We start from the raw sequence: 27,352 nt of genomic DNA, 5'->3' as shown, positions 1-27,352 counted from the left end.
GTCCTTCTGCCCCCGAATCCCCATCCCCATCCACATGTGTGTCTGTGTGTGTGCCGGTCCCAATTCGAGTTCCACTGCCATTGCCCCGCTCCTATCGAGGCGGCTCCTTGTCGTCCTGCCCGACACGTCCATGTGTGCGAGTCCTTTCGACTGTTTGTCAATGCGATTCCGTGGGCTGGGCGGCCTGCAAGTCAATTAGCAAGTGTTTTAATTGCCTTAAATTTGCATAATTTCTGTCAACAAGGCAACGCGGCGGCTAAAACCTTCAGCACAGACAGTTGTTTGCGCCGTCTTCAAATGCGACTCGTTAAGTTTAAGGAAGGTTAATAAATAATGTTTTTTGTGTCTAATCCTTTGAATCCAGTGGTCAAGTAAATAATTCTGTCTTCAAATAACTTTCTATAATTTAAGCTAGTTTCTCTGCCAATTCGTTATGCCATTTGGTCAGCAGGCTAAGCAAATTCAGTGAAGATTTTGCGTATTATTTTCAATTAGTTGATTCTGACAATGGGTCAGCCAAAGGGAACTCTGCCACGCCCGGATTAATCCCACATTGAGACCCTGCTACGGGCATTTCAATTAACCCGGGACGCACCTTAAGCGATGGCCAGCACAAGACAATTTCAATTCCATGAAACGTCCTTCCCATACGATCTGACCTCGTTTCGGCGAGCAGAAGACGCACAACTAATTAGACACATGCCAGGACATTAGACACACATGTGCGGTTATGGAACTTAACTGCTTTCGTAACCTGCACAAGTATCTGTGTCTGCGTATCTGTATCTGTAACTGTGGCTGACTGACTGTAACCGCCAGCTAGCTTGACCGTACGCAAATTACTTGTGTCATAAATTCAGACCGCCGGAGCGACAAGAAAAGTCGAGCGGCGACCCGAAATAAAACCCGAGGCTTACGGCTCGCAAGTGGGTCGAAGAACTGGGGCTTGGCCAACTCTCGGTGGCTCACGTTTGCCTACTCACATGCTGGCTACATGTTGTCCTTTCCAGTTTATGGCCACAAAGTTTCGATAGCTCAAAGGGATACAAGCGACCTTCATAAAGATCTCAATCTTAACGATGACAATGCGAAAGTTTTCGGGCACTACACCCCACAAGATCCCCCGGAAACTATTCCCGCTTTTCATAGTTTTCATTCTCCGCCATTGTCTTCGCGTTAAGTGAGACAAAAGTTGACTTAAAATCCCAAAAACCGAAGGGAATAACTACATGCAGGCACACCTTTCAAAACCGGTTGCCTTATCGAAGCCCTTTGAATGCCTTTTGGGGGTTGTGAGATGCAGGAGCTGCGATAAGCCTAATATGCGTTCTCCTCGGCTGCTCATTACGTAGGCATAGCCCAAAGGACATTCGACTACAGTGAGGCTTTTAAACAGCTACGCATTTAAATAATCTGTTGTAACCACTAAGTAGAAGCGTCCTTGTAAGTATCTTTATTATAAAAGGTGTTATTTGGTTCCATCACTTTCAAGATTTAAGATGTACTGCTATCTTGCTATGGCCGAGCGTTTGTTAACTTTATGATGTTTCACTGTATTACCGCACTAAATTCATAAACACTTTGGATAGTTGTAATGACCTACCCTGCAAATAGGGACGTCCACGGAACAACAGGACGAAGGCCGTTCATCCTTCTCGGCCGTTTCTTAATTTGCGCTACGTGTCGGAAAATAGAGAAACTAGTGGAAAAGCGGTTTCCCATTTGGGGCCCTTTGTTTCCGAGACTCATTGTGTCTTCAAGATTAACATCGCATCGTTTTCTTGCTGAGTTATGGCGAAAGTTGCACCGGTTATTCGACACTTTCAGCCAGTCAATGAAATGACCTTACAACGATTTTCCGTTAATGGGGAAATCATGAATGAAATTGCGTAAAAGCGGTTGCCAAAAAAAAAAAAGAACGAGCCGTGCCCCCATTGAAAGTGAAAACGTGTGGAAAAATAATAACAATAACGGAAAACGGCGAAAAAAAGCGCTGTGGAAAAATGAATTATTTTCGCATATTGGGTAATCAATTAAAATTAACCGAAAACAAAGTAAAATAAAATAAAATACGCAAACTACTCATACGGACGCACATTCGCCTGTATGTGTGTGTGTGCGGAGTGTGAGGCAGGACATTGTTGCCAAAGGGGGCGGGGGGTGGTCACAGTGGGCGGTGGGCGGTGGTCGATGTTGGCAGACAACCTCTGCCCGTGACCCCATTCCAATGGGGTGCGTGTTCATTAACCGGCATTCGCATACACTCACACACGTGCGTTTACGCATATAAGTATGTCCTTCGGCCCCACCGACCACCCACCACCCCCTCGCCACCCTGCAGGTCATCGGACTGCGACAAGGACCTGTGCCGGCGTTTTTATTTCGTTTTTCCGCTCGCTCACACCATTACAACTTACCACTGCAGCATGTCATAATAACAAGCAGCGGGCCAACGCAGGACCAACAAACAGCTGTAACCCAAGGCCGCTCAAGGTCAAACCATAATCGTTGATAATGAAAATTATTTGTTTCACATTTCGTTTTTTACCGATTCCGTTTGCGCCACTCTTTTTCGGTTTTTTACTGCGCTTTTTCGGTTTTTCCATATATTTTTTTTGGCCAACCGCGTCCTTGCCGGGCATGCATTTTTGTCACTCGTTTTCTTTAATTTCCATTTAATGCAATTCACCCCTTCTGCCGCTGCACGCGCCCATTCATTGTGTAAATTATTGCCGAAAAAATAAAAAGCCAAAAACAAGGAGGGAAAAAATCGCGTACGCCCGAAAGTATGCAACATAATTAAAAATCAATGGCATACAAACAGATAAAGGCCAGCGCCTGCATTTTGGGGGCGGTGGCGGCGTGGGGCGTGGCAAACAGCCTGATTTCCACATTAACAACCCACCCAACGCGGCTGGCTGCAATTTATTTTTGATCGTTTTTTAATTTATTTTTTATTCGCATAAAAAGCGCAACAAAAAAATTATGAAAAAGCGCGCGAACGTGCAGCGCACAGCAGAAATCAACGAGGACGAAATGTGGGCAAAAAAAGGAAATAAACAACAAAAAATGAAGGCAGCCGAAAAAAAGAGAGCACAACAAAAAGCAGGCCAAACAACGCCGGTCAGCGGCAGGACGAGCAGGACGCACAGGACGAGCCCACACGGATGTCCTGGCCGGCTCCCTGTGCACATTTTTGGCGGTGTGGCGGCCAATGAACAGTAAAACTGTTGCTGCGGTGTTGCAACGTCAGCAGAGAGCGCCCCAAATGGCCCAAAAAAAAAAAAAAAACAGAAAGGATAACCAAATGGCAAAGTGTCGAAAATATAAAAAGGCCAGTGCGGAAGTGGAAATCGTAGCTGGGGCTTCCCAAATGGTGAAGGTGACTAGATCCTAACACTAAAGCACCATGGAAATCCCTTCAATGTTCCGACTAGATGCGTTTGAAATGCAAGAGATGTGTACGAATATAACCCATTCATATGTTATATGTTTTTGGGACCCTACTCTGCTCACTCTTATATTTAATTCCCGTTGAGCTGCTTCTGTCCTTGCCACCTGTTTCATGTCCTGTGAGTTCAGGTGTAAGGCGACTTTTCTCGGAAAATCAGCTTAAACACCTCGTGGGACAGAGCGTATGCAACCATGTGTTGCATGCTCGCATCGAAAGGATGCGTCCTTTATCTTTCGTCCTCCAACTCCGAATCTCATTCAGTTTGGTTCACGTATCCTTGTTCCCTTTTTATGCTGCTAGTGTCCCGCATGATCGAGAATCCGCTCACCTCCCATTTGGTTGTAGCTTTTGCAACGGCTTGTGTAAATCACGCAAATATATTAAAATTGCAAAATAATGCAAGTCAAAGTCCACTATACATATGTATATATTTTCGTTAATTTTACTGACTTTCCTGTTTTTCATTGGCAATAAAAAACAAACCAAGATTCATTCATTATCATACAAATATGATTTTTGTGTGATTGTACAATTATTACTACAACTTTATATCAGACAGCTAGTAAACAAGCAACCAAATTAAATTTATAATAAATCACTTGAATTGTTGATTTAAGTTTGGAATTTCTAGAGAAATCTAAAGCTTGTGGTTAGTACCATAAGAACGCTTAGAAATCAGACTTGCAGTCTGCTGCAAATTGCAGCAGTCAAATTGTCTATCGGGTATTTGGCTGATGATGGGGGGCTACATTGGACACTCCCCCACTTGGTAAATCAGTAAAATTACGACCAAGAATCACCCGGCTTTGTTTGTTTGCCATCAATGGAAGTTTTTAATTTGCTGCACAACCCTTGCCGACGACTTCGACCACCTTTGCCTTCGACTGAGCTCCCTTTTTGGGTGGCGAACTGCAGTTTCGGCCTGCATAATATGCACTTTGCACAGTTTTTGGCCCAAGGGGTTGTTAGCCGACCTGCAACTTGTCTATTATCCACGTACCTTGCCACGTGAAACGCAATTACCCAAACAAAACACCATCAGTGCACCGGTTTCTTCAGCCGACATGTGTGCAAATTCATGCAACTTTGTTTCGGCCTGCGTTATTTTGGCCAAAAGTTTTCCGTAAATTGCATTCCGAAATTGCCTTTAAGATTAAAGTAATGCGAAAGAGTTGGAAATTAGTTTGCGATGCGGGGAGGGGGGCGCCAGGTGGGCGAATCGTTCAGTCATGACGCCACTTCTTGACCCCGAAAGTAAGTCATACCACGAGGGGTGCGCCCGGATGACTTAGGAGATACGAGTTACGAGCTGTGTATCTGTGTGTCCTGGCTGGCGACACTTGTAACCAAATTGACACTAAAACCAGGACTCACCAGCCACTTCCTCCTCGCCATCTCGCTCCCCGAAGGGCCAGTCCCAAAGGCTTCGAAGACGGCGACGACAACTTTGGCCGCACCTTTGCTTACCCACATGTGGCCAGTCGGGTAAATAGTGCTCCACTCCAGGTGTGTGTGTGTAGCTTGTGTGTGTGTCTATGCAAAGTAAACAGTTTCAGTCGCAAGGATTTCATTATCCTTATCACATGACAAGCGGAATTTTTTCGCACCACACAAAAGCGCAATAGCGGCAAAAGATGTTACGGCTTCGTTGGCGACCCGAAGGCGATGAATGAATGAGTGTGTGTAGCTTGGGACGCCAGGACGTCGCCGTTGCTGGCGTGTAATGTCCTTTAAGTCCTGTTCGGTTCAACTTTAATTACAGAGCACCACCTTTGGTGCTGGGTACTCGATGGGCGTGCTGAAACTATGCTATGTTTGACTACATTTAAACTATAAACTATAGAATCGAAAATGACATATATTCCATGAGATGCAATAAATGATGCAGAAAATTTGCCCTTTGATTTGAGAGGTATATAATGTTTTATATATTTATGTAAATAAACCTTTACCTTTACAGGATATGAGAGCTACAATTCCTGGCTTTAATTATAGAGTTGTTTATGTTGGCGCTGTTGTTGCCTCGGTGGTTCCATTGTCTCTTGAGATACTCCCTTATGCGTGTGTGCGCCCGTGTGCTTGTGTGAGTGGCACTCCTGTGTGCTTATCAGAGAACTGCAGCCCGCCACTGGCACTCTACGTCCACCCGATAAACACTCGGTCTCTAGGCACCCCGTCTTTTTTGACACCCTACTTGCGGCAACAGAAAATATTCGGGTGTTTTACCAACGTTGTGTTTTTGTTACGAGTAAAAAAACCACCCGAGGCCTGCTGCGCAAGAGCCGTATGGGTGAGTGGACGCACAGTCAACGATCGGCCGCAGGTCATTTTTTGTGCGCCTAAAATTTGTATGGGTGGAAGCGCGACGGGTATAAGAAATGAAGGGTAAAAGGGAATACCCAAGAAAAATTTCGTGCTCATGTCGGGTGCCACCCGTTTCGAATCATTGCCTTACTAATTTTTCACAAGTCGCTAGCTGAATACTCTAATGACAAATATTCTTGCATAAATTCATTTTTGAAATGAATTTTGTGACATTATGTACATAGATTCGGCTATTAGCATTATTACTATTACTATTATTTTTACTATAATTTACATTTAAATAATAAAAACGTTAATAATATATATAATATATAATAATATATAATATAATATATATATATATATATATATATATATATAATAATTAAATTACATATATATATATATTTATAATATATAATATAATAAAATATAATATAATATATATAATTATAATAAAATATAATACTAAGATGAAGGGCATATTTTACAAAGTATTCGGCAAAGTCTAGAGCCACGCCGAAAGAATAGTGTATAAACGTATGGAGTGTAAAACGTATGGAGTTACGCATCTTGTCTGTGACTCGACTATCTACAAGAGTAGATAGACTGATAGAGACTATTACCCGAGTATTTTTCGAAACACCCGAGTATTTTTGGAAACACCCATGTGTTTAACGGTAAACCCACAAGTGCTTTTGTCACTCATCCCTTTTTAGGCATTTGTCTTTTTCTGACTGTTTGTCTTCTCTAACCTCCGTTATGGGTGCCGAGTATGATCGGCACCCGCGACGCAGGTCACCGTATTGATTCGGGTGCGGGCACAACGGGGTGTCTTGTCTACATGTGCAGATGTATACTGTGTGTTTGTAGGTACCCGCGATGTGCGTGGCGGGTATCACCCGCACACAAAATTTTTGGGTGTGAGTCGAGTGGTAAAAAATGCCACCCTTGCAGTTCTCTGGTGCTTATCCTTAACGGCGGTTGAGCAACTTAACTATTTGCATGTTTGTCCTTCGTTGTCGTCGCTGTGGTCTGTGCCTAGTTTCGAGCCCGCGAAGATGACGTCGTCACGCTTGTCCTTCCAGGACCTGGTTGTTAATTAAGCCACGACAAAGGCTCCTCCCGCGCTTAATTGATATGAAGTTCTGTTCGGCTAATGCCATTATAGAATCTCCTTGGCTGAAATCGGCAAAGAAAAGAAGAAAGCACTCGCCTTAAACCAGTTAAGTAGAGCAGAGTCAATACCAATTATTCGTCAATCAGCGTGCGGTGGTTTCAGTGGGCGGAGTGGCATGCAACGGAAACGAAGTTCGCTTGCAAATTGCGGCTAAAAGCAACTGCCTCCGTCACATAGACAACAACAACAGAAGCAACAGCAACAATGGCAGGGGACAACAAATTGATATATATGGACAAGTCCGCGGATTGACAAAGCAGCTGCAGCGTAAAAACCCAGCCATGTTGCCTGTCCGTTAAAATCTCCCATTTCCACCAGCCCTTCCACTCAGCTTCCCCTCCTCCCCCCCTCCATTTCCTACGAAATGTAGCATTTGAGGCCGATGCTGCTGTTGTCGCGAAAAGTGCATTTTGCTGAACGTTGAACGGGGCGTATGAGCAACGCACCAAAGGAAAAATAGAAGGGGTGGTAAACAAAGGGGGGGAGGGGATGTAGAGTGGACACGGGGTCGTAAAGGAAGCACAGCGGCTTCGGCGACTGTCGCAGTTGCATTGAATTTTTGCCATTGCAACGATAGCTGACAGACGCCAACCGTCAGTGCCCCCAACACCCCCTACACACCACCACACAGCCGCCCCTTTGGTAGGCGGGGCATTTTTGTATTTTTTGCCCTTTGTTTTTCAAACGCAAGCGCGCATTTTTAATGCAACAACAGCAGCAACAACGCACAAAATGCACGCCAGAGCGAGAGGGTCAGAGAGGGCAGAGAGCGAGCGAGAGGGCGATGCAAAATGCGAGTGAATCAGTTTTATCCGGGCTTAGTATTTTGTTTTTACCCCAAAACACCCATCCCGATGATGCATTTCCATTGCTGCCAGTGGGATTGCAGTTAAAAATATTACACATCGAAAGTTCAAAGTTCGGTTGTAGGGCATCCGTTTGCATGTCCTTTGAGCTGGCCCTCGGTTCCGCTTGATTAATTAAAAGCAAAATATGTTTATGGCCAGCAACAGTTCCTTGGGGGATAATCGGATGCTGGCCGGGCGAAAAAAAGTGTGCGTGTGTGCCCTGAATTATGCAGATCCTTTGCTACGATTCTCATGATTCACACTTCGCGCGGACAGTAGGCAACTGTACCGCTTGACACTTGGCAGGACCTTCTGCGGACAAAGGACTAAGCGGTAGACCCTTTCCGCTGTCAGTCTCTTCCTTTCACCGACATCGCTGATTGCATTTGCTGCAACATTTTTCGTTTGGTTTTGTTTGCCTTGCATCCCATTTGGGAGGGGACCATGGAAAGGATGCAACTGCTGCACTGCTGCAATCTCCTGGCATTCGAATGGACTTTTGTTGTCGTCGTCCAAAATGCAGCTGTCGCGATGCATGACCTCCCTGCCATCCGGCAACCCCTTCTCTACGCCTCTTGCTGCTGCTCCTGTTGCGCCCGCTTGTTTAGTTTTTCGCGCAATTTTCCGCGCTGCTTTTGTCATTTTCGGGGGTTTTTTCCATCCTGCCAGCCCGCCAGCCTTTTAGGCGATATTTTCGTTATATAAAGCGCCCTGGACACGGACCCATGCTTTTAGCCAAAGGCCAGCGCATGCAAATGCAACTGCAACTGCAGCAGCATCAGCATCAGCAGCAGCACCATCGCTTTGGGGAATATGCAAATCAGCCATCAGCAGCAACTGCAGCTGCAGCAACAAAAGGCTCAAACTAGAAATGCTTTATGTGGCCATCCTGGTTGGGGGATTGAATCCCCCTCGCTGCTCCCACTCCCTGCAATGGAAGGCGAGCGCATAATTGATGCTTTTCGGGCCGCGACCAGCTTTGCACGGCCATTAATTTGCTATCGAATTGCTCTCAACTAATTGAACGGCAGCATAATGCGAATTTAATGAAGATCGCAGTTGGTTTAGGAGGGGATTAGGAGGGGAGGGGGAAGCTGATGACTGATTAGAAACCAGATAGTAACAATTTGATACAACAATTGTTTATGTTGCCAGGCTTATGTAATCATTCAAAAGGGGGATGTGAATATTTTATGTTTAAATAAACCAATGTTGGCTACATTAGATATGCTCATATGAAACTCAAAAAAGGACATATTTTTAAACAGAATCCGATCCTGACTGAAATACTTTTTGAGATCATATATATCAGGTTATATGGATATGTTCTTTGCTGAATTAAAAGCGTAATTTTAAGTAGCAAGCGAGCACTGCCTCAAGGGAATGCACATAATTTGATGTAACTTGCATATGCAGATCAGTTATTTCAATCGGTTGAAATGGAAATGCCCTAGGAGTTCCAGGTCTATTCGACTTTTAATATGATTTCCGAGCATAGTCATCAGCAGCTGCCTGTTGCGGCCCGCGAGCTCATTAATTAATGATAACCGGTCAGGACTGGTGGCTCGATGGGCAGGGGGTTTGAAACCGCAGCAGGTGGCAGTGGGCCTACTGCACGCCACCACCTTTGCATTTGTGCATAACAACTTATGAGTGCATAAGCTATCTGGCAATCTCTTTATGAGCAGCATTCCCAATTTCTCTCCGGTATCGTGCGAAGCCCAACCAAACCATACTGAACCATAGCAAACCAAACCAAAACCATATCGAGCCCGAAGCAAAAGCAGAACGGGCACAGCGGCAAAGTCAATAGCCAATGCCATCGATAAAGCCATAAACTTCATGTACTGGGTGGGGATTGTGGGTGCTGTGCCTATCCGGCCTAAACTGCGCCATCCCAGCCCTGTAGCCGCGTTCCAGCCATTTCCGGGAATACGCGGCGTATGAGTAACGAGCGCGATGCGTAGGATTAAATGCAGGCGCTGCCTAGTTCCGATCTGTCCCTCCTCGTCTATATATCACTGATATATATTATATATATATATATATGAGCACGTACATAGAGAATTGCAGTGGCTGTCGCTGCACTCGCCCACCAATTTTTCTCCGCTTTTTTGATGCGCTTTCCCAGAACCCCCATGTGCATGAGTTAGTGGGAATTTATGCTGGCTCTATTATTGTTGCTCTTGTTGTCGCGGATCCTTTTTGGCGGGGTTTGAGTGCGGACGTCGCTCTACATTTTTTCCAGCTGCAGTTTTCTTTGCTGGATATTTTAATGCCAACTCTGACGATATACCAATACCAATGCCAATAACCAACACCCATAAATGGCGGCAAAATAAAATACGAACAAAATGTGTGTTGCATTCGCGCAGGGGCAACATAGAAAACTTTTACGTTTCGCTTAGGGTTTTGTTTTATTTGTTGCTTTCAGGTTTCCCTTTTTTTTTTGCGATTTTCATTTTGTTGCTTTGCCATTGCAAATGAAAACGAAAAAATTGCATTTTCCCCGCATATGGATGTGTGTGAGAAGCACGAAATCAAAACAAAACATGGCCACATGGCGGGTCCTGTCGGCTTTGGGTTGGGTGAAATGGTGTGTTGGTGGGTGTGCGGATGGGTGAGAATGGATGCATGGACGGATGGGGCACGAACAGTGCACAGCCAGGAGCAACAGCTCCCACAGCCGCCACACTACCTCCCTGCAGATGTATCTGTATCTGCGATATGGTATGGTCCATCTGGCGGGATAGGGGCTGGGTTTTAGGTACACTTAGGCGCGATAGCTGCAGTTTTGCGCCACCCAGTCAGTTGCCCAGTCCAAAAACCACCTCATCAGTCGCTTGGGGGTTTGGGTGTTCCATACTTTTTGGCGTTGTTTGATTTTTAGGCGCAGCAAAATGCGTTTTGCTCTTGATTGGAAGTGTGAAGAGTGTGGGGCGGCATGCCAGCGTGTGTGTGTGTGCGATATGTGCATTGTCCGTGTCCTTCTCTCAGTGGGCATGTGTTGGTGAGGACGCCGCTGCCGCTGTCGTCGCGCTTTGTTTTGATTTTTCGCGACTGAGCGCGCGTTGCTGTCTGTTTCTCTCTGTGTTTTTGGATTTGTCCAGCAATGCATATGTGCGCCCACTGTTCTAGTGGGTGTGTGTGTGTGTGTGTGTTTGTGGTTGTGTGCGAGGTTTGCATGTATATGTACACTAGCAGCTAGGAGCAGCGCTGACGTCGCAGTCGCAGCAATTTTTTGCGCCAAAGCCAAACCAAAAAGGACGAGGACAATTCGGTTGGCGCTGCAGCTGCGACGTAGCCGCGGAATTTTTTTGCGCGTTTCGCGCCCGGCCAGCGGCCACTTTCATCCGTATCCACGTATCCAAGTATCCACATCCGCATCATCCTACTCCATCAGCGTTAGCATCAGCGGCCGAGGGGCTGGCGTCCCTCATAATCAACGCGCTGCAGCGACGACGCCATCGACATCGACAGCGGCTCCGGCTTTGGCTTTGGCTCTGTGACTCTGGGGCCCGTCATCGTTAGCAATTTTTGCCAGGACATTGCAACAGAAAACTGCTAAACGCGAAACAAGTTGCGGCGCTTTTTTCTGCTCCTCGGGTTCTCGCTGTCTCCCTGTCCTGGCCTGTCCTGAATCGAACTGAGCCGTGCTGCCAGGATCAGGCAGCAGCAGGCAGCAGACAGCAGGCAAGGCACATCAGTAGGCAGTGCAAGGCAGGCAGGCAGGCAGTCGGCAGGCAGGTCGCCACTTCTCGCAGACTTCTTCGCATCTGCATAAATCAAACCCAGAGGCAGTAGCAGAAGCAGTTAGCCACCCCAAGAAAAAACTCTACAACAGAAAAATACCCAAAACAAAAAAAAGCAAACAAACAAACAACAAATAGAAATAGAAAAGACAGACATCGAAGCAGAGAAACGATAGGAGAACGAAAAAAGTGCCAAGTGAATGTGAAAGTGAAAGTGTGTGCAAAATGACTTGAAGTGCAAGACTAGACACCTATGTACGTACCACCTACACCACCCAGCCTGGCCCACACTACGTATACGCAATGCGGCCCAGGCGCTCATACGCCCCGTTGGCCCGCCAGCCCTTCGAACTGAGACTCGGGCTGGGGCTCGAACAGCCATCGCTGGCCATGCCGTCTTGAGTGCATTAAATCACCCGCCAAAAACCCAAAAACAAAAGCAACCGGCTTGCGCCAAAGACAATGTAAGCGCCGGCACTAGAATGTAGAGCAGTTTTTTCTTCATTTCCCAAAACTAACTAACAAAACCAGCCAGCCAACAACAAATAACAAAATAGACAAAGTTACATTTTTACCAATATCGATAATATTAATCACTTGATAATCAGCGCCAGTCAAACGCAACATTTCGTTCGTAAACAACAACTACAACTAGCCACAACAAAGCAAGTCAAAGCCAAGAAGCAACCAAATAAGCAGGCAATACCAGTCAGTCCGTAACGTCAGCAGAAATAAGAAAACCAAAATAAATAAGTAAAACGATTGAGTAACTCCAGTTTCAGTTCCGCACCGATTCCGATTTGAGCCAAAATTCAAGCGTCTGAATTTGATTTCGATATCGTCTGGCCCGTTCCGTCTTCAAGTCTCGGCCAAAGGTTCGTCATCGTCCCGACACACTCTCAGTTTCTACAAATTCAGACGTAGATCCTTAGTTAATTCACCTTTTGTATTGTGCATTTCGGCAAGCAAGTATTTTGGAAACGATCCCCAGGGAAGTCAAAAAAAAGAAGAAGGAGAAGAAGAGCAGAAGTCAACACTCGAAATCGAAAACTACGAAATTACCTGAAAATTTTTAAACAACCAAAAAGTCTATGAATGCAACAAAAATTACACGCTAAATTTTACAAGTGCAAAATTTTCTTATAATAATTTATCAAAAAAATACAAATAAATTTAACAAAAAAAATTAAAAAGAAGCATACAAAAAAAAAACGGAACTTAGTGAGAAAATTAATCAAAGTTTAGAGAGAACATTAAATGCAAACGGAATATCAAAAATTGTTGTGATGTGATATTTTTTCGATGTACTTTTATTTGAGGGTAAGTAGAGATCACTATCAAAATATATGTTATATATATAATATAATATTGAGACTTTTCTTGTTCACTATCCAACCATAACCATCCCTTCCTTTCATCAATCATTGAGTCATTGGGGATCACTTATCTTTTCAAAAATATAGAATTTAGATAGAGAAATTAGGGAAATAAATAAATTTGAAGCGGATATTTTAAGATCGAAGTAATTTAAAAGTGTTCTGATGAAGAAAAGTATCTGGACAGAAATAAGCTCTATAACTTAAGTTTAAATTGGGTTTATGGGACGCTTGATCATAAAGTGAATGACTAATAATGAGAATTTAAGAACTAATCATTTTTGATATTGCCATTTTTGAAAGAGAAAGACATTGAAGACAAATATAAAATGAATAAGATGATTTTAAAAGCATAAGCAGCTTTAAATCTCATAAGGAAACTTAAGAAAAGTTACCTTCTTTAATTCTAATTTTATCATTTAACTTAAAACCAATTGAAATTGAAAAATATATTTCACCAACGAAACAAAGCAGGTCAGTCAAAGTTTAGTAACTTAGCTAAAGGGCATGATAATAACCATATTAATTGCTACAAGTAAATATTTAAGAAGAAATGTCTCCTTTGAGTTCCTTTGTTCAGTGGGTCTGAAGATCGCAGAAGGCTTTCTCCGCGATTGAGCTCGGCACTTCCTCCCAAGGACTTCGTGTCCTGTCGTCGGGTGACGGCGTTCAGCTGCAGCAGCAACATGCAACAGCATCGTGTTGCTGGTGTGCATGCGGCTCTCCCCAGCAGCAGCAGCAGCAGGTTTAGTTGTAGTTGTAGACTTTTTGCTTTTCTACATCCTCACACACACACACAGGCACACAAACGCACACAGCAACAAACACGAGTGCAAGACGCGAAGTTTTGGAGCCATGCACATAATGTAAACAAGGACATGCGCAATGCACCGCGCTGACTTTCCCCGCTTCCCCAACAGGAGAAGTGCATTGCAGGCAATGCAATTGCCAACTAGAAGATAGCAGCAGCCAAAGGGGCAGTGGGTGGCTGGGCAGGATTTTGGGCGCTTTTGGGGGGCGGTTTGTCTATGGGGTGTTGCTGGGTGGCTGCTTCATTTACCAGCGGCTGCACTAGTAAATAGCAGATGGCAGCGAAGTCGGCGTCGGCATCGCTGTCGACGCCAACTTGCCACAGTTTAGATGGGAAAAAAGGAAAACTCCAAAGAGCCAGAGAGAAAGACAGAGTGAGGGAGAGAGAGAGCGAGCAAGAGTGGGTAAGAAAGAGAGAGCGAGGGCTGCGCAACGAGAGTGGCGAGTGCAGCCGAAAGGATGCAACGCTGCAAGGCAATTGCACTCCAGGACTCTCACACACACACACACGCACACGAACGCATCCGCAAGCAGCTAGACTGAGGCGGTTGCTTCTTTTTTGGTTGTGTTGTCTCTTTTCGGCTTATTTTTAGAAGTCCTTTGCCCCCTCACCGTCGCACACCCCACCCCAGCCCCCTTGGCTGCATTTTATTTACTTGACCAGGCCTCGGAAATTTACATGGCCAGCCGGGGGAGGGGGTTGCAGTATCCACAGCAGTAGCAGCAGCTGTTCCTGGAGCCCCAGCACGTGCAGCAAGCAACTGCCCTTCAGCCGCCCAGTCACCCAGCCACCCACCTGCCTGCGTGATTTGTGCGTTGCCAGGATGCTGATGATGATGGCGCTGGCGATGGCGATGATGAGGCATCTCGTAATGATCTGGGGCCGGGAAAACGGGAGCAGGAGGCGGTGGTGCAGCTGCATTTCCTTGCCAGCACCGCCGTGCGTGGTTGGTCGGCTCGAAAAAGGGTCGGCGGCATTGAGTGGGTTGGGCTGTGATGGGCTGGCTGGCTGGATTGAAGTGTGGGCGCGTAGACATTGCGTAGAGTTGGAGCCAAGTTTTTTCTATTTCTTGATGGGCAGCATGGTCCAACCGCCTACATCACCCACTCTACCGCCCCCCTTTGGGCCGCGCTTCATTCGCACATCGAGTGGTCAAAGTACATAGATACCCCATGCCCCCATGTGTCATGTGTGTGTGTGTGCGCTTTTTGCGCGCGCGAACTTTGGCCAAAGGAAAAAAACTTAAACAGAGATGCTTTTACATACGGAGGGGGGGTTTTTTCGGATGGCTCGCTGCATTTTGCGCGTCTGTAGCTTTTTTTGGCGGCCGTCGATGATGGGGTGCGAAGGGTTGGGGTGCGTGGGGTGGTCCCCGGCCTGGCGGAGGCCATGTACGCGTCGTCGTTTGCCAAAGTCCGTGTCCGTGTCGCGATGACGGAACGCCGAACGAACTGAACGCAACGCAACGCAACGCATCGCATCGCATCTATCGGCATCGGAAGGCATCGGCCGGGCACCGCAGTTGGCATACGGCTTTTGGACGTCTTTTGAGTAGAACATTGCTTTTTTATATTCTCGGCTCGACGCACCGCACCGAGCAAAAGAAGTAACGCCAACGCCGCGTAACGATAGCTGCCGCTCCAGCGAGGAGCCGCAGAGTTGGTCCAAGTCGTCGACGGTTCGGTTCAGTTTCGGACTTGCTTATTTTCTAAAAAATCCAGCAACTAGCACACACACATGCCGTCGAGTGGAGTGGCGTGGAGTGAGGCCGCATTATTATATATAAAATATATATATTGCATATATATATACGGTATAGAATATAGATATATATATATAAATGGGTGCAAAGTGCGCGCGCGTTTGCCGCCCCCAAGTCAACTGCCCAAGCCTCTCAATCCGCTGAGGGGCTGAGGCTTCAGTTGCAGTTCGAGTGCCGTCAAATACTATTTATATACAATAAATGAAATAAAATATATACAAATATATATAAATATATATATGTCTAAAAATATATGTATCCGGTCGCGAGTGTCCTTTCGTGTGCGTTCGTGTGTGTGCGTGTGTGTGTGTGCGTCAGCGGGTGTGTGTTACAATAACAGCTTCAATTGAAAGCAAACAACGAAATTCTAATGCAATCATCTGATTTTTTTGACATATCCAATTGATTATTAAACACTCCGCCGCTGCCCCCATAAAGACCAAAATTTAAAACGCTCCATTAAACCAAAACGATTTGCTGACATCTTGAACCCAAAGATCCAGCCTCGATTGAAACAGTCCAGTCAACGGCGTCCACTCGTCTGCGTCGTCGTCTGCTGGCATCTAACTTCCGAGAACCTAATTCATAAGATGCTAGAGAACTGAATCCTCCGATAAGCAAGATGCTATTAAACCATTAATATTTGCAACGGGAAACCCGAAAAAGTCCACTGACTGACCTCTCATGTTTGCACACACACTGATCCTGGTGCAATCCGACCGATACAGCGAGGCACTGCAACCGATTGAAAAGCCGCCAGATTTCCACAGCGATCCTCTGGAGCGGCTGTCTCAGCTTTTCCGGCTGGACTGGTCGCACCGTTACGCGTTCCCGGCGACGGCGACGCAGACAACGATGCTAGAGTGGCCAACGAACTGCCTCACAGGACTCACCAGGATCCTTGGGATCAGCCAGGCCATAGCCGTGGACACGAGAGAAAATCTGAACACCGCCATGGATAAATAACATCAGTAAATTGTCCTGTACGTGATCGAAAATCGCACATGCCCCATGATAAAAACCCCAAATGCACTTGACCATCATAATATCATTCATATTTAGTTCATAGTGGGATATTCATTTATATTTTTAATTAGACGCTGAGTATAATCAACATTTGAGATAATTTTATGAATTTGATTAGGTAGGATAACCCTTCAAAAATAACAAACATGTTGTACACAAAACAGGTTTTATAAAATGACAAAATTTAAGACATTCTTTTAAGCTCAAAATGATTTTATTTTGCCTGTGGAATATTTAAGAAAATTATATTGTTCCATATTTTATTTCTTTAAAATGTATATTCATATTCATTTTATTGCTTTAACTATTATTTTCATTTTCTCTCCGCTTCTTAACCGCTCTGTTCCCATAAGCTAAACTACTTGTTAGCTTCATTTGAGTACCTCTCAAACTTTAGCACGTGTTAGCTCGCTTAAACATAAAAAGACTATATTAAAATGGGGCAAATGTGTAGCAAGTCGAGGTATTAAATGACACAAGCTTAGAGTCCTTTCCCCAGCGAAAGTACCGACGGCAACTCTGAGTGGTTTCTTGTCAGCAATCTGAAAGTAGGGTTCAGATTTTGGAGTATCTTGTGGAATGTATTTTGAACATTGGGGAATCTTCCGTAGAGGAGAATGTTCTGAGAAAGTCATTCTAGGCGTGGGGGGATGCTCTTTTTGCCATTCTCCCCACACTAACACTTGCTTAACCAGGCTCACACACACACATACACAAAACACCCCCTGCCCATTCTCCATTTTGTTAAGCTGCCCCAACTGGCAGCGACGCTGACGTTGGCAGCGCTGCTTGCCCCTCCATGAACGAGTATTTGAAATGCGCACTAGCTCTAGCTCAAAGAGCTTATGTGTCTGTGTTGGCTCCCCTCCGATGTGGCGTTGTGTGCGTGTGTGGGAGAGTATCCGGTTTCGGGTGGGTGGGCAATTCAGGAAGTCCTGGCAGCGCTGCCGCTGATTTTATTTGCAAAGCCCCACTGTGTGTGTTTTTGCTGTTGCCTTTGGCTTTGCAATGCCTCCCTGGGAAATATCCTCCTCCCCCCGGACATTCGCGTATTTTTTCGCGGCTGCGGCGGGCAAACATTTTTTGCTGCCAATACACATACCAGCGCACTCACACCCATACACACACACACACTGGCTGGGGCAGAGAGCCGCGGCAACGACAACGCAACGACAACGACACCGTCAGCGGTCGTCCTCGGCCTATTCGCGGCGAAATAATTTTTCGCATTTTTAGTACAAAGCTTCACATCAACGTCGTCGTACAAACAAATTTTTATTTTCGGATTTTTCAATTACGTTTTCATTTATTTTTAAGTATTAAGTTTGCGTGCACTCAAAAAAAAAAACCAAAAACAAAAAGCAACTAAATCAGCAACTAAAACTCGAACAAAATCATAAGGAAATTCATATCCAGAAAACAGTTGATAGATCGTGTGTCCAAACATCGAAATCAAAAACAAAAAGAAAAAGAAACTCATTCAGACCAAAAAGAATCGAACCACATTTACCGGCTTCCAAAGAACGATTCTCAAGTGTTTTTTCGCCGTATCTCCAAAAGTCTCGACTAAACTCTCAACCGGCAGGAACTCTCGACGATTCTCAGTTTGTTATATGTTTGAACTTGTTTGCCCTCCCACAACACAATATCATCAGTCCATTTTAGTTCTTTAAAATATCTAAAAACGAATAGCGAATGATATTTCAAAAACAAAGATTACGAAAAAGTCGCGAACTTATTGAATAAAAACCAAAAACACTAGATGAACAAAGACACAAGTTACAAAATTCAAATGTAAAATCAAAAGTACAAAGCAAAAAGATTGTTGGCAACATTTTTATAAGTATATATACGTATTATTATGATTTGTATATATTTTTTATACGAACTCAAAACTACAGAGTCCAAAACTCAATTTTGATACGCAGAATTGCTCATGTGATGCTCCGAATCCTTCGACGGGTAAGCAAATAGTGTGTGTTATCTTCTCCCGATTAGAAGACGCTGGCAGAGCGAAAGAGAAGGGGCGACAGAATGAGAGGCAGAGAGAGTGAGAGAGAAGCGAAGAGAAAGGGGCTCTGTTCTCGGACTTCTCCTTTCGAAAGTGTCTGAACCGGCAATACGAAGACTGCCAGCCGCAGGCTTCGGGTCTTCGTGCCTTCGTGCCTGATTTTCGGCTGCTTCGTGTCCTGCTGCTTTCTAATTGCGTCCTCTCTCTGCCGGCGTCTGTGTGCGTATGTCTGTGTGCGAGTGTGAGTGTGTGCGACTGTGAGTGCATTACATTATCCTGAGGCAGCGGCTACACCTACACCCACGCAGCAGCTTCGGCATCCGACTTCCGATTCCGAATCCGCTCCGATTGCGACTCGGCAAGGTCCTCAGCTTGCTGCGGCCGCTGCCTGCCTGCTTCTTCTCTTCTAGTCCTTCTTAAGCTACGCGCGCGTACGGTCGTACCGCCCGCCCGCCCGCCGCTCATCCCGCTCGTCCCGCTCGTGGCCGCTCGTTTTGGCCATCGGCTCCTCCTTGGAGCGCTTCTTCGTGCAGGTATGCGTGCGGTTGTGTGTGTGAGCAGGCGCACACTTACTTGCACTTACTGCGTGTAGGAAATTATCTGCTCCCTCTGTCGCTGCCGGCGTCGCCTAATACATATATAAATAATATATATTATTATATGGGATATACATATATTTAAAAGCGACGACGCTCGTGTATATAGAAAAGGCAGCTCGTTATCGCAGATGCCTGGATAAGGGATGCCAGGGAGTAGGGAGAAGGACCGCCTGCTTGCAAGAAAGTGTAGCACACTTATGTGGGCAGGCGTTGACTGAAGCAGCAGCAATAGCAGCGGCGGCAGCTGAGACGGAAACGGAAACGGAGTCCGAATCCTCGACTTCGACTTCGACTGAGGCAGCGCCTTGGTCTTCTGCCACTTTACTTTCGCAGTCTAGAATACAAAATTCAGTACGTTTCCAGTCACGCGCGCTGGCAGAAGTTTTGCTTGCGTATGTCTTCTATCGACGACGTCGACGAACGCCGCCTCGACTTGTGTAAAAATTCCAATCACTCCACATAAATTATTAAAATAAAATAATAATAAAATATTAACAAAACAAAAAAAACCAAAAAAAAAAAAAATTGTGTAGCGTGCATTAGCTGTGTGTCTGAGTTGAAGCATCAATTCAAATCAGTTTCAAATCAATCAAATCTAATAAAATATAATTATTTTAAATAAAATAAATAATAAATTTAAATTAAATAAATAAATAAATTTCATTATCACATAAACTAGAAATAACAATTTAAAGCCTAGTTCAGCCAGCTCAATCGTCTCGCCCATCGAACCCAGTCACAGATCCTCCTCAATTAGCTCAGGTGTCGCTGTCTTGTGGTACGTGCAACTTGCGGCGCGTTTATTCGCTGCCTTCTTTCGCGATTAGCCAACCAAAGGCCACACACACTCTCCAACAGAATGTGAAAAAAAAAATCGAAAAAATACTAAACAAAAAACTATCGAACACACCAACACACACGCAATGGGGCGCCACTTGCTGCTGTTGCTGCGGCATTGGTGGCCACATTGCGCATACGACATGTTAGCCCGCAATTATCCTGCCTGCGCATTGGCAGGCGTCGCGTCTTGGCTTTGATGGGGAAAAACTTGGCAGGAAATTATCTAAAGCGCCCAAGGCAGCCAGAGCCTCAGATTCGCCGCAGCCCCGCTCAACTTAGTCAGCAACTCTTCACAGACACTCGCACTCACACACACACATACCCACAAGCAGGAGGCTATACTTATACTTATATAGTTGAGATACAGCGAGTCGTGTCTAATTTTATATAAATACTCTCACACAGACGCTGGCACACTCGGAGCCGAATATAAAAGCTTTGGGGCTTCGTTTCTTGAAAGACATTTGATCGTCTTGGCTGGCAGCGACTGCAGCGCAGCAACAGCGGTCAGTTGGGAGGTTTGTCCTTAGTCAGTTGGTCACTCAGCTAGGGAACTAGAACAGCGCATTCGGCATTAGTCAGTAATCAGTTATCAGTTACCCGTTCAAGTCCACACTTCGATGATGGTACGTGCCAGGTTGGGGGATGATGAGAGCCTCTCAGAAGGATGTTTTAAAAAAATAACTCGCTGAAACTGTGACAAAGTGAGCCCAAATTACGACTGTGCAAAAGCAACACAAGTTTATCAACTCAGAAAATAAATGTTGTGAATTCAAACAGTGCTACAAATAATACCAATAAATGACCAAATACGAAATAAAACCAATAACTATGTTTTAAAATTAAATAGATATTTGTGTTATCTTAATATTCAATTTTAAGTTGTTTTTCGTAGTAACAAAGTAAAACTTTTATATGTTTTTATCTATATTTTATATCTTATGTTATTTAATATCTGGAATTACCTAGAATATTGGATTTTATTTCTTTTATTTTTTTTTCAATTTCGAGCTTAAATTTTAATAAATATATTATATTTCTTCACGAACAGAATATCGAAATTTAGCTAAAAATAAAAACAAATCCATAAAAAAACCCAAAAAAGGAAAGTCTTACAAAATAAATAAGAATGCAAAAATGCTCGAAATTCTAAATTAAACTTGTAAAATCGAAAGCGCTGCGGCAACAAACCTTTGGAAAACCCTTTCGAAAGAAACGAATAATATAACTAATAAATGCAAAATAACTACAACCAAATAACCGGAAATGCTCTAAAACAGTGAAAAGTGTGGCATAGTTTTCGGTGTGCCGCGAAATGAAGTGACAACAAAAGTAGCCAGCCGTGTGGCGGTGCCTTAAAAATGAAATGATAAATGATTCCGTTAGCGACTAAAGAAAAGTTACAAAAATTAGTGACCCCTGATGACCCCACTACCCCCGGCCCCCGTTGACCGCAGCGCTAGAGTGAATTGTGTTCGCCTTCCCCCAAGTCCCAAACGAAAAATTTACCCCCTGAAAGCAAAAAGTCTGTGCTCAGCGACTCGGCCAGAGAAATGAGCCGTCCTCATCCGAATTCCGAAATGCATCACCAGCGACCGGAGCGGTCAGCGGCCCACTCCCGCCCGCTCCTGCTCCTGGCAGCGGTACAGTTCCGCTCCTCGGGAGCGACTGGCGCTGCCGCCACTCCTGCCGCCAGCTGCCAACGCTGAACACACGGCCGCCATGAAGCGGGGCGATCCTCTGAAGCGGCTCGATTCGCACTTGCCACTCGCCACTGGCCACTGGCATTGTAACTTAAATTAAGGGTAAAATATCGCAAATGGTATTGGTGCAAAAAAAAAAAAAAACAAACAAACAATGAAAACAAACCAAAAATCTATGAACATTTCATCCCAACTCGAACCGAACATTCAAAAAAAGCTTATATATTGTGTTTATACAAATTTGTATAGTAGATTTAGGCAGTTGAGGGCGCAGATAAAATATAGAGAAGCTGCAAGTTTTTACATATTTTAAATTTCTTATTTATTTATAATGCAAGTTAGAAATGGAAACTAAAAATTATTATGAGCTCTTGATGATTGTGATATATTTTTATAACAAATACTAACAAATATGTTTAATGATGTGAATTATTTGTAATATTTCTGAAGCTGAAAGTAAAATTTATTATTATTAAAACCACAGTAATTATTTGTTATTGTAGCTTTTATTATTTATTTTGTTTTCGCTTGCAGCTTGTGACTTGCAAATCCATCCAATTACTGATAAATAATATGATAAATATATATAAAACCGCCAAATAGCTCGCACTCCAGTTGAGTTAGCCTTTCGACAGAAAAAAAATCCTTAAGACATAGGGCTTGTGAATCCCCCCATTGAATTCTCCACAACATTTTCAGCCTACCATCTGAACCAATTGACCAGATTACTAATCTCACATTTACGTTGCGCCCTGTGCCATCGTCTGCTTTTTTACTTGCAGGTTACACCATATCGAGAAGTTATCCAATGAGAAAGCCGCTTAAATTTTGGTAAGTCAACTCCGGTTCATCCTCTTACTTTAAGTCTGGGTCCAGTCTTGGTCTAATGAAACGCCTTTGTGCTCGAGTGGACTTCATTTTTTAATTAGAAAGTCAACACACACACACACACTCGCACGGGGGTGGGGCGAAGTATCCTTAATCGAAAAGTGCTGCCATATGGAGAGGCGCCTTTGTGAGCTGCAGGTCTCTGCAATCCCCGCTCGCTTGTTTGCCTTTGTTTATTTGTGTGCTACTTAAGATGAAATGGCAAAGAAAACTGACAGAGATGGTTGTTGGGCTACTAGAACTACAAGGATGAGGGTCGGGGCATCTGAATCCTGCATCTGCCCCGTGTCCGTTTCAATTTCTCCTACCAAGTCAGCTCTTCACGCAGACATTTTCTTTGACTTTCCACCCGCCAGAGCTGCTGGGAGAAAATAAAAAAGGAAAACAAACAGAGGCGTCTGGGCTAGAAGAAGAAGAAGAAGGCGAGTGTAGGGAGCGGTGTGCAGTGCAACAGCGGAAACGGAAATTGCTGAAGTTGCATGTGTGTGCCGTGTCCTTACCCTCCTCTCGCACTCTCTCTCACACGTGTGTATCTCTCCGTGTGTGTGTGTAATGAGGCACCGTGTTATCCTTTTGCTGACAGCAGACGCCGCTAGTTGCTGCGTTGTTGGATTTACAAGCAGGCTGCAATTATTTTCAGCTTAAGCGACAAAATAGAAGGAAGCAAGTCTTAAGCATTTACCATTTCCCAGTCTCGTTATTATCCAGCTCGATGCCGTGTAAATGAGTTTTGCTGCAGTTTTTACTTGTTATTGCCAACTTCAGTGCTGCCTGTTCTGCTCTTATTTTTCTCGTTTAAATCCACTCGGAGTCGGAAGTTTGGCCCTAAGGCTCGAGTTGCTCATGTGCAGCCATCGCAACCCCTTCTGCCTGCCTGCCCGCCCGTCTTCTTTCTTGCGAGTGCATAAGTAAGTGCACCCAAGGCTACTTATGAAAAATGCTAAATTAAAGTTGACTTTTAGGCGCACAATGCCGTGGCATGCCACCAACTCATGCCCCTCATACTTAGCTATCCAAGACCCGGCCAAGTTGCCTGCTTCACTTGTTTTATTCGCTGCGAAGAAAGTTTAGTACATTGTACGAAGCTCGGTAACTTTGGCCAGCATCCAGGTGGAAATGTCATGTAGAAAGTTTCGGGCCTTCGAAACTTCGAAACCTTTCGCCATGCACGGCCAACTCCTCTGATGGTCGGCCGGAAATCGTTTTAAGAACGGAAGTGAAAATTTCTACCATGCAGCTGAGCGCAACCATCTAAATATACATCTATACATGGCCCTCGAATAATCTCTTATTGAGACCGAACAATAAAAAAAGAGTGTATGTGCGGCGGGAATAGAAGGTGGCGCGGGGCAGGGGTCGGTCCGAAACGCAAATTCATTCAATTGCGAAAAGAAAATTACCCTAAAACGCGCCACAGAAGCCGAAAGAGACAGAGACAGAGCGCCGCAACAAGTCGCGATGATTATCTGGAATTAAATAAAGCACACACTCGCCGCATATAGTATAGATCCCTAGTCCGAGCAAAGTATCCAACTTGCGCCGGCCAATGGCAGCGCTCACTTGAGCGGCGACCAAGTTGCACGCCTCGCTGAGCAAATGTCGCGGCCCTCGCCGAAATGACCCCACAACCCGCTCCCCAAAACAACCAACCACCCACCCAACCGCCCATCCACCCACTGACCACCGTCCGCCCAGTGGAAACTACAACTACAGCAGTCTGTACCGTCGGTTCCGTTCTATTCCGTTTCAAGCGCTGGAAATTAAGTCAGCAAATGACTTGTAGAATATCAACACATGTCCATGGTCCGTCCGTCCGGCTTTCTGTTAGTCTGCGATACTCTACGAAGGGGTATGTTGAATAGGGGTGTAAACAAAAATAATAGAAAAATCTATCCCTTAAGTCCTTGGAGATTACACAAGTGCAGCACCCTGTAAAATGTAGTAGACCATAAATAACAACATATACATTAATTGATCATAACTGAACAGTAGATAAGATAGGGTGATAAAAGCAATTAGTGAGTTTCTTATTTGTACACCATGCTTGATGTTGATATAGATAACATATTGAAATTCAAGAATAATAATGAAAATAGTATTTCGTTTGCCAATGTAATATTTGTAGTGAATCACAATGAAAATCCATTTGAGTGTATTAAGTGTATTCAAATATCGCAGTGTTGTATTAAATAGATCTTTCTTGTTTTTGTTTGCCTATTTCGGACATGGACAAACTATTGCAACAGATCAGCGGTCGAGCAGCAGCCAGGCGAGCAACAAGATAATCAAGTGTAATTTATTTCGTATTTGGTGCGCGCCATGCATGAGTTCGAGCACCACGACAAGTGCGAGTACGAGCATCTGTGCGATGCCATCTAGTTCGAGTATCTAGTATTTAGTATCTAGAGAGAAGCACCCACACACACACACATGCACACGAGACAGCCATTTAGTATAGACTTATATAAACTAGCAGGCGAATCAAGCCTCAGCCCAACCCCCAAAACTAGACCGGATGCACGAGCACTTGGCGTGAGGCGATCTGAGTCGATTTGGACTGGTGTCACGTCTCATATGGCGAAATCATTCAAGCATCCCATCCATTGCACTGTGCTCTGGTCGGATCTAGCTTTATTCGGATCCGGAGCTATCTCGATCGCTCGACTGCAGTGCACTGGTCATGCCAAGGCTCCAAGCTACACTTGAAATATTGGGTTAATAGAAAACAATGCAATTAAAGTGCCATTATCATTAACGTTCAGTGCATATATTTATCAATATATTTATCAATTCAAAAACAACTTCCATTTCAAATCGCATTTTATGATTACTCTATTATATTAATGTATAATCTTTAAGTTAGTTTAAGTCTTGATTTCTCTTAATTATTTATTTGTTGTATAATTGCAAAGCCAACAAGACTCGCTTTGTCCGAAATTAATAACGATATTGTCAAGTGTAAGTCCAGGCGGAAGCTCAACGCTTTCCACTTTCCCACGTGCTCCGGTCCACAACAAGTGGTCGAGACACACCCTCTGTCCACTAACCCATCCCCTTTTCCCGACCACACCGCTCCAGTTCCATTTCCACTGCCACATCCACTGCCCATTTCCCCCGCCATGCAGCACGCACCAAAGTGGCCGAAAGCAGGGGAGAGCCAGCACAAATACGTATTAAAACGTTAATAATATGCGAGGGCCTGAAACTCATGACAGCTTCAGCTTCAGCTACACCAACAGAGCCTCACAGCCCGCGAAAGTTGCCGGTTGCGATGAAAAGCCGCAGACAGCGGAGCAACAGCCGGTCAGGTGAAGGTGCCTACCTGCCTGCCTGTCCGACGCAAATCTTTCAAGAGTAGTTCCGCTTTTTTGTTGTGCCCACAGTCACGGCGACACTTCCGCTGGTGGGCCATTTTAAAGGTGGTGGGGGTTGTGTGGGTGTGGAGTCGGTGGTGCCGGGGCATGTGTCACCAAGAACTGGCCACCTGAGCTGCAGTCTCTCCCCAGCCACGCACTGATTTCGGCTCTCTGATTATCTTCATATTGTTTACAATTAAAACAATGACGGCTTTTCCAAGGGGCGGAGGCGTGAAATGTGCGGCACAGACCAAGTTGAAGCCTGACTGGGCCCCCAACTTCCAACTACCAACTACCGACCGACTGCCGACTTTTGGTAATTACTTTCGGGCCGGGCGGAAGTGCTCACCATTTTGTTTGCTGTTTCCTCGACTTTATTTCTTACTGCGTATTGGCCAGTAATAATAATGCCCAAAGTTTCCGTGGGCTGGGTCCAAAGTTTCGTTCTGCCAGTTGAGCAGACTGAATGTTAGTTTGGATTGGTATAGCATGGTAGGCTACGATTGTTTCCTAAAGTGGTCGGGGTAGTGGGTGTATTTCTTTGCGCTTCCGTAAGCAGCAAACGGTATTTTTCTATACTCTCCAGCCGGAGGGGGGCGGAGAATTGATTTCGCCGCGCTTCGCATTTGTTGACTTGACTCAGACTGCTTGATTTAAGTAGGGGAAGGGAAGAAGGCACCTCCATTATATCTTATGAAAAAAGCAGATAGACGGACGCCTATTGGTTGTCTTTTTGGGGAGAGATAGACTGAAGAGGAATCTCCTCCAGCTAAAGGAAAGTCGGAAAGTTGAGCGGGACGTCTGCGACCACAGAAAGTTTGACCAGGCCGAGAGCTCTAATCAATAAATCACTTCAAGGTTTTCTTAATTAAAACTTTTCCCTTGCACCCGACCACAAAAAGACTTGTCGAAACATACTTGTAGAGCAAAACTTTTTACACAATCCATGGGAAAAAAGGACATAAAAATTGATTAACTACCGGGCGACCACAAAAAACAAGGACGAGCGCAAGCAAAGTTTCGAACCCTTTCCAATAAGAAAAAGTTTCGACTTGAGCAAGAAAAGTGCAAGCCAAAGAAGACACACCAATAAGGATCGGAGCAGGGATACGAAACTATGGCACATAAAAACTGAAAACTATTAAGCGCTTAAGTCAGCCGGAAAATGAGACAAAATAGTTGGCCAACTAAGCTCCGGCTGAGCACCAAGTTGAGAAATAAGCGAGCCATTAATTAAGGGTTGCGCCATAAGAAAGAAAATCATTTTGGAATGGGTCGAAACGAAAAGAACACTCGAAATCGCATAGGACTAATTGGCAAGCGCGAAAAGAACAATGGTAAAGAAAAAACCGAGCAAAACGTGAAAGATGAAAAGCCTGGAAAATGTTTCTTAAGCGACCGCAAAGGACCGGCGAAAGGAAAAATGTGAAAAATCAAAGGAA

General features: G+C 44.7%; 1 protein-coding gene across 7 annotated transcripts in view; it reads left to right on the top strand.

Moving 5' to 3' along the window:
* Positions 1-11,148: 11,148 nt before the first annotated feature.
* LOC6728529 (homeobox protein prospero) overlaps positions 11,149-27,352 on the top strand; it is a 55,460-nt gene continuing 39,256 nt past the window's right edge. Inside the window, exons 1-2 of one of the 7 annotated variants that reach the window (XM_039295839.2) lie at positions 11,149-12,858; positions 22,449-22,497. The gene's annotated coding sequence lies outside the window, so the exon portion shown is untranslated. Of the gene's footprint in view, positions 12,859-15,770; positions 16,471-17,439; positions 18,476-19,112; positions 19,902-22,448; positions 22,498-27,352 lie in introns of those variants that run through there. The other 6 variants (XM_039295843.2, XM_039295844.2, XM_039295845.2 and 3 more) reach the window with 6 other exon arrangements.

The sequence above is a fragment of the Drosophila simulans genome, chromosome 3R (genome assembly GCF_016746395.2).
Source record: "Drosophila simulans strain w501 chromosome 3R, Prin_Dsim_3.1, whole genome shotgun sequence".
Taxonomy (NCBI): Eukaryota; Metazoa; Arthropoda; class Insecta; order Diptera; family Drosophilidae; genus Drosophila; species Drosophila simulans.
This window is presented reverse-complemented; position numbering and strand designations above follow the sequence as displayed.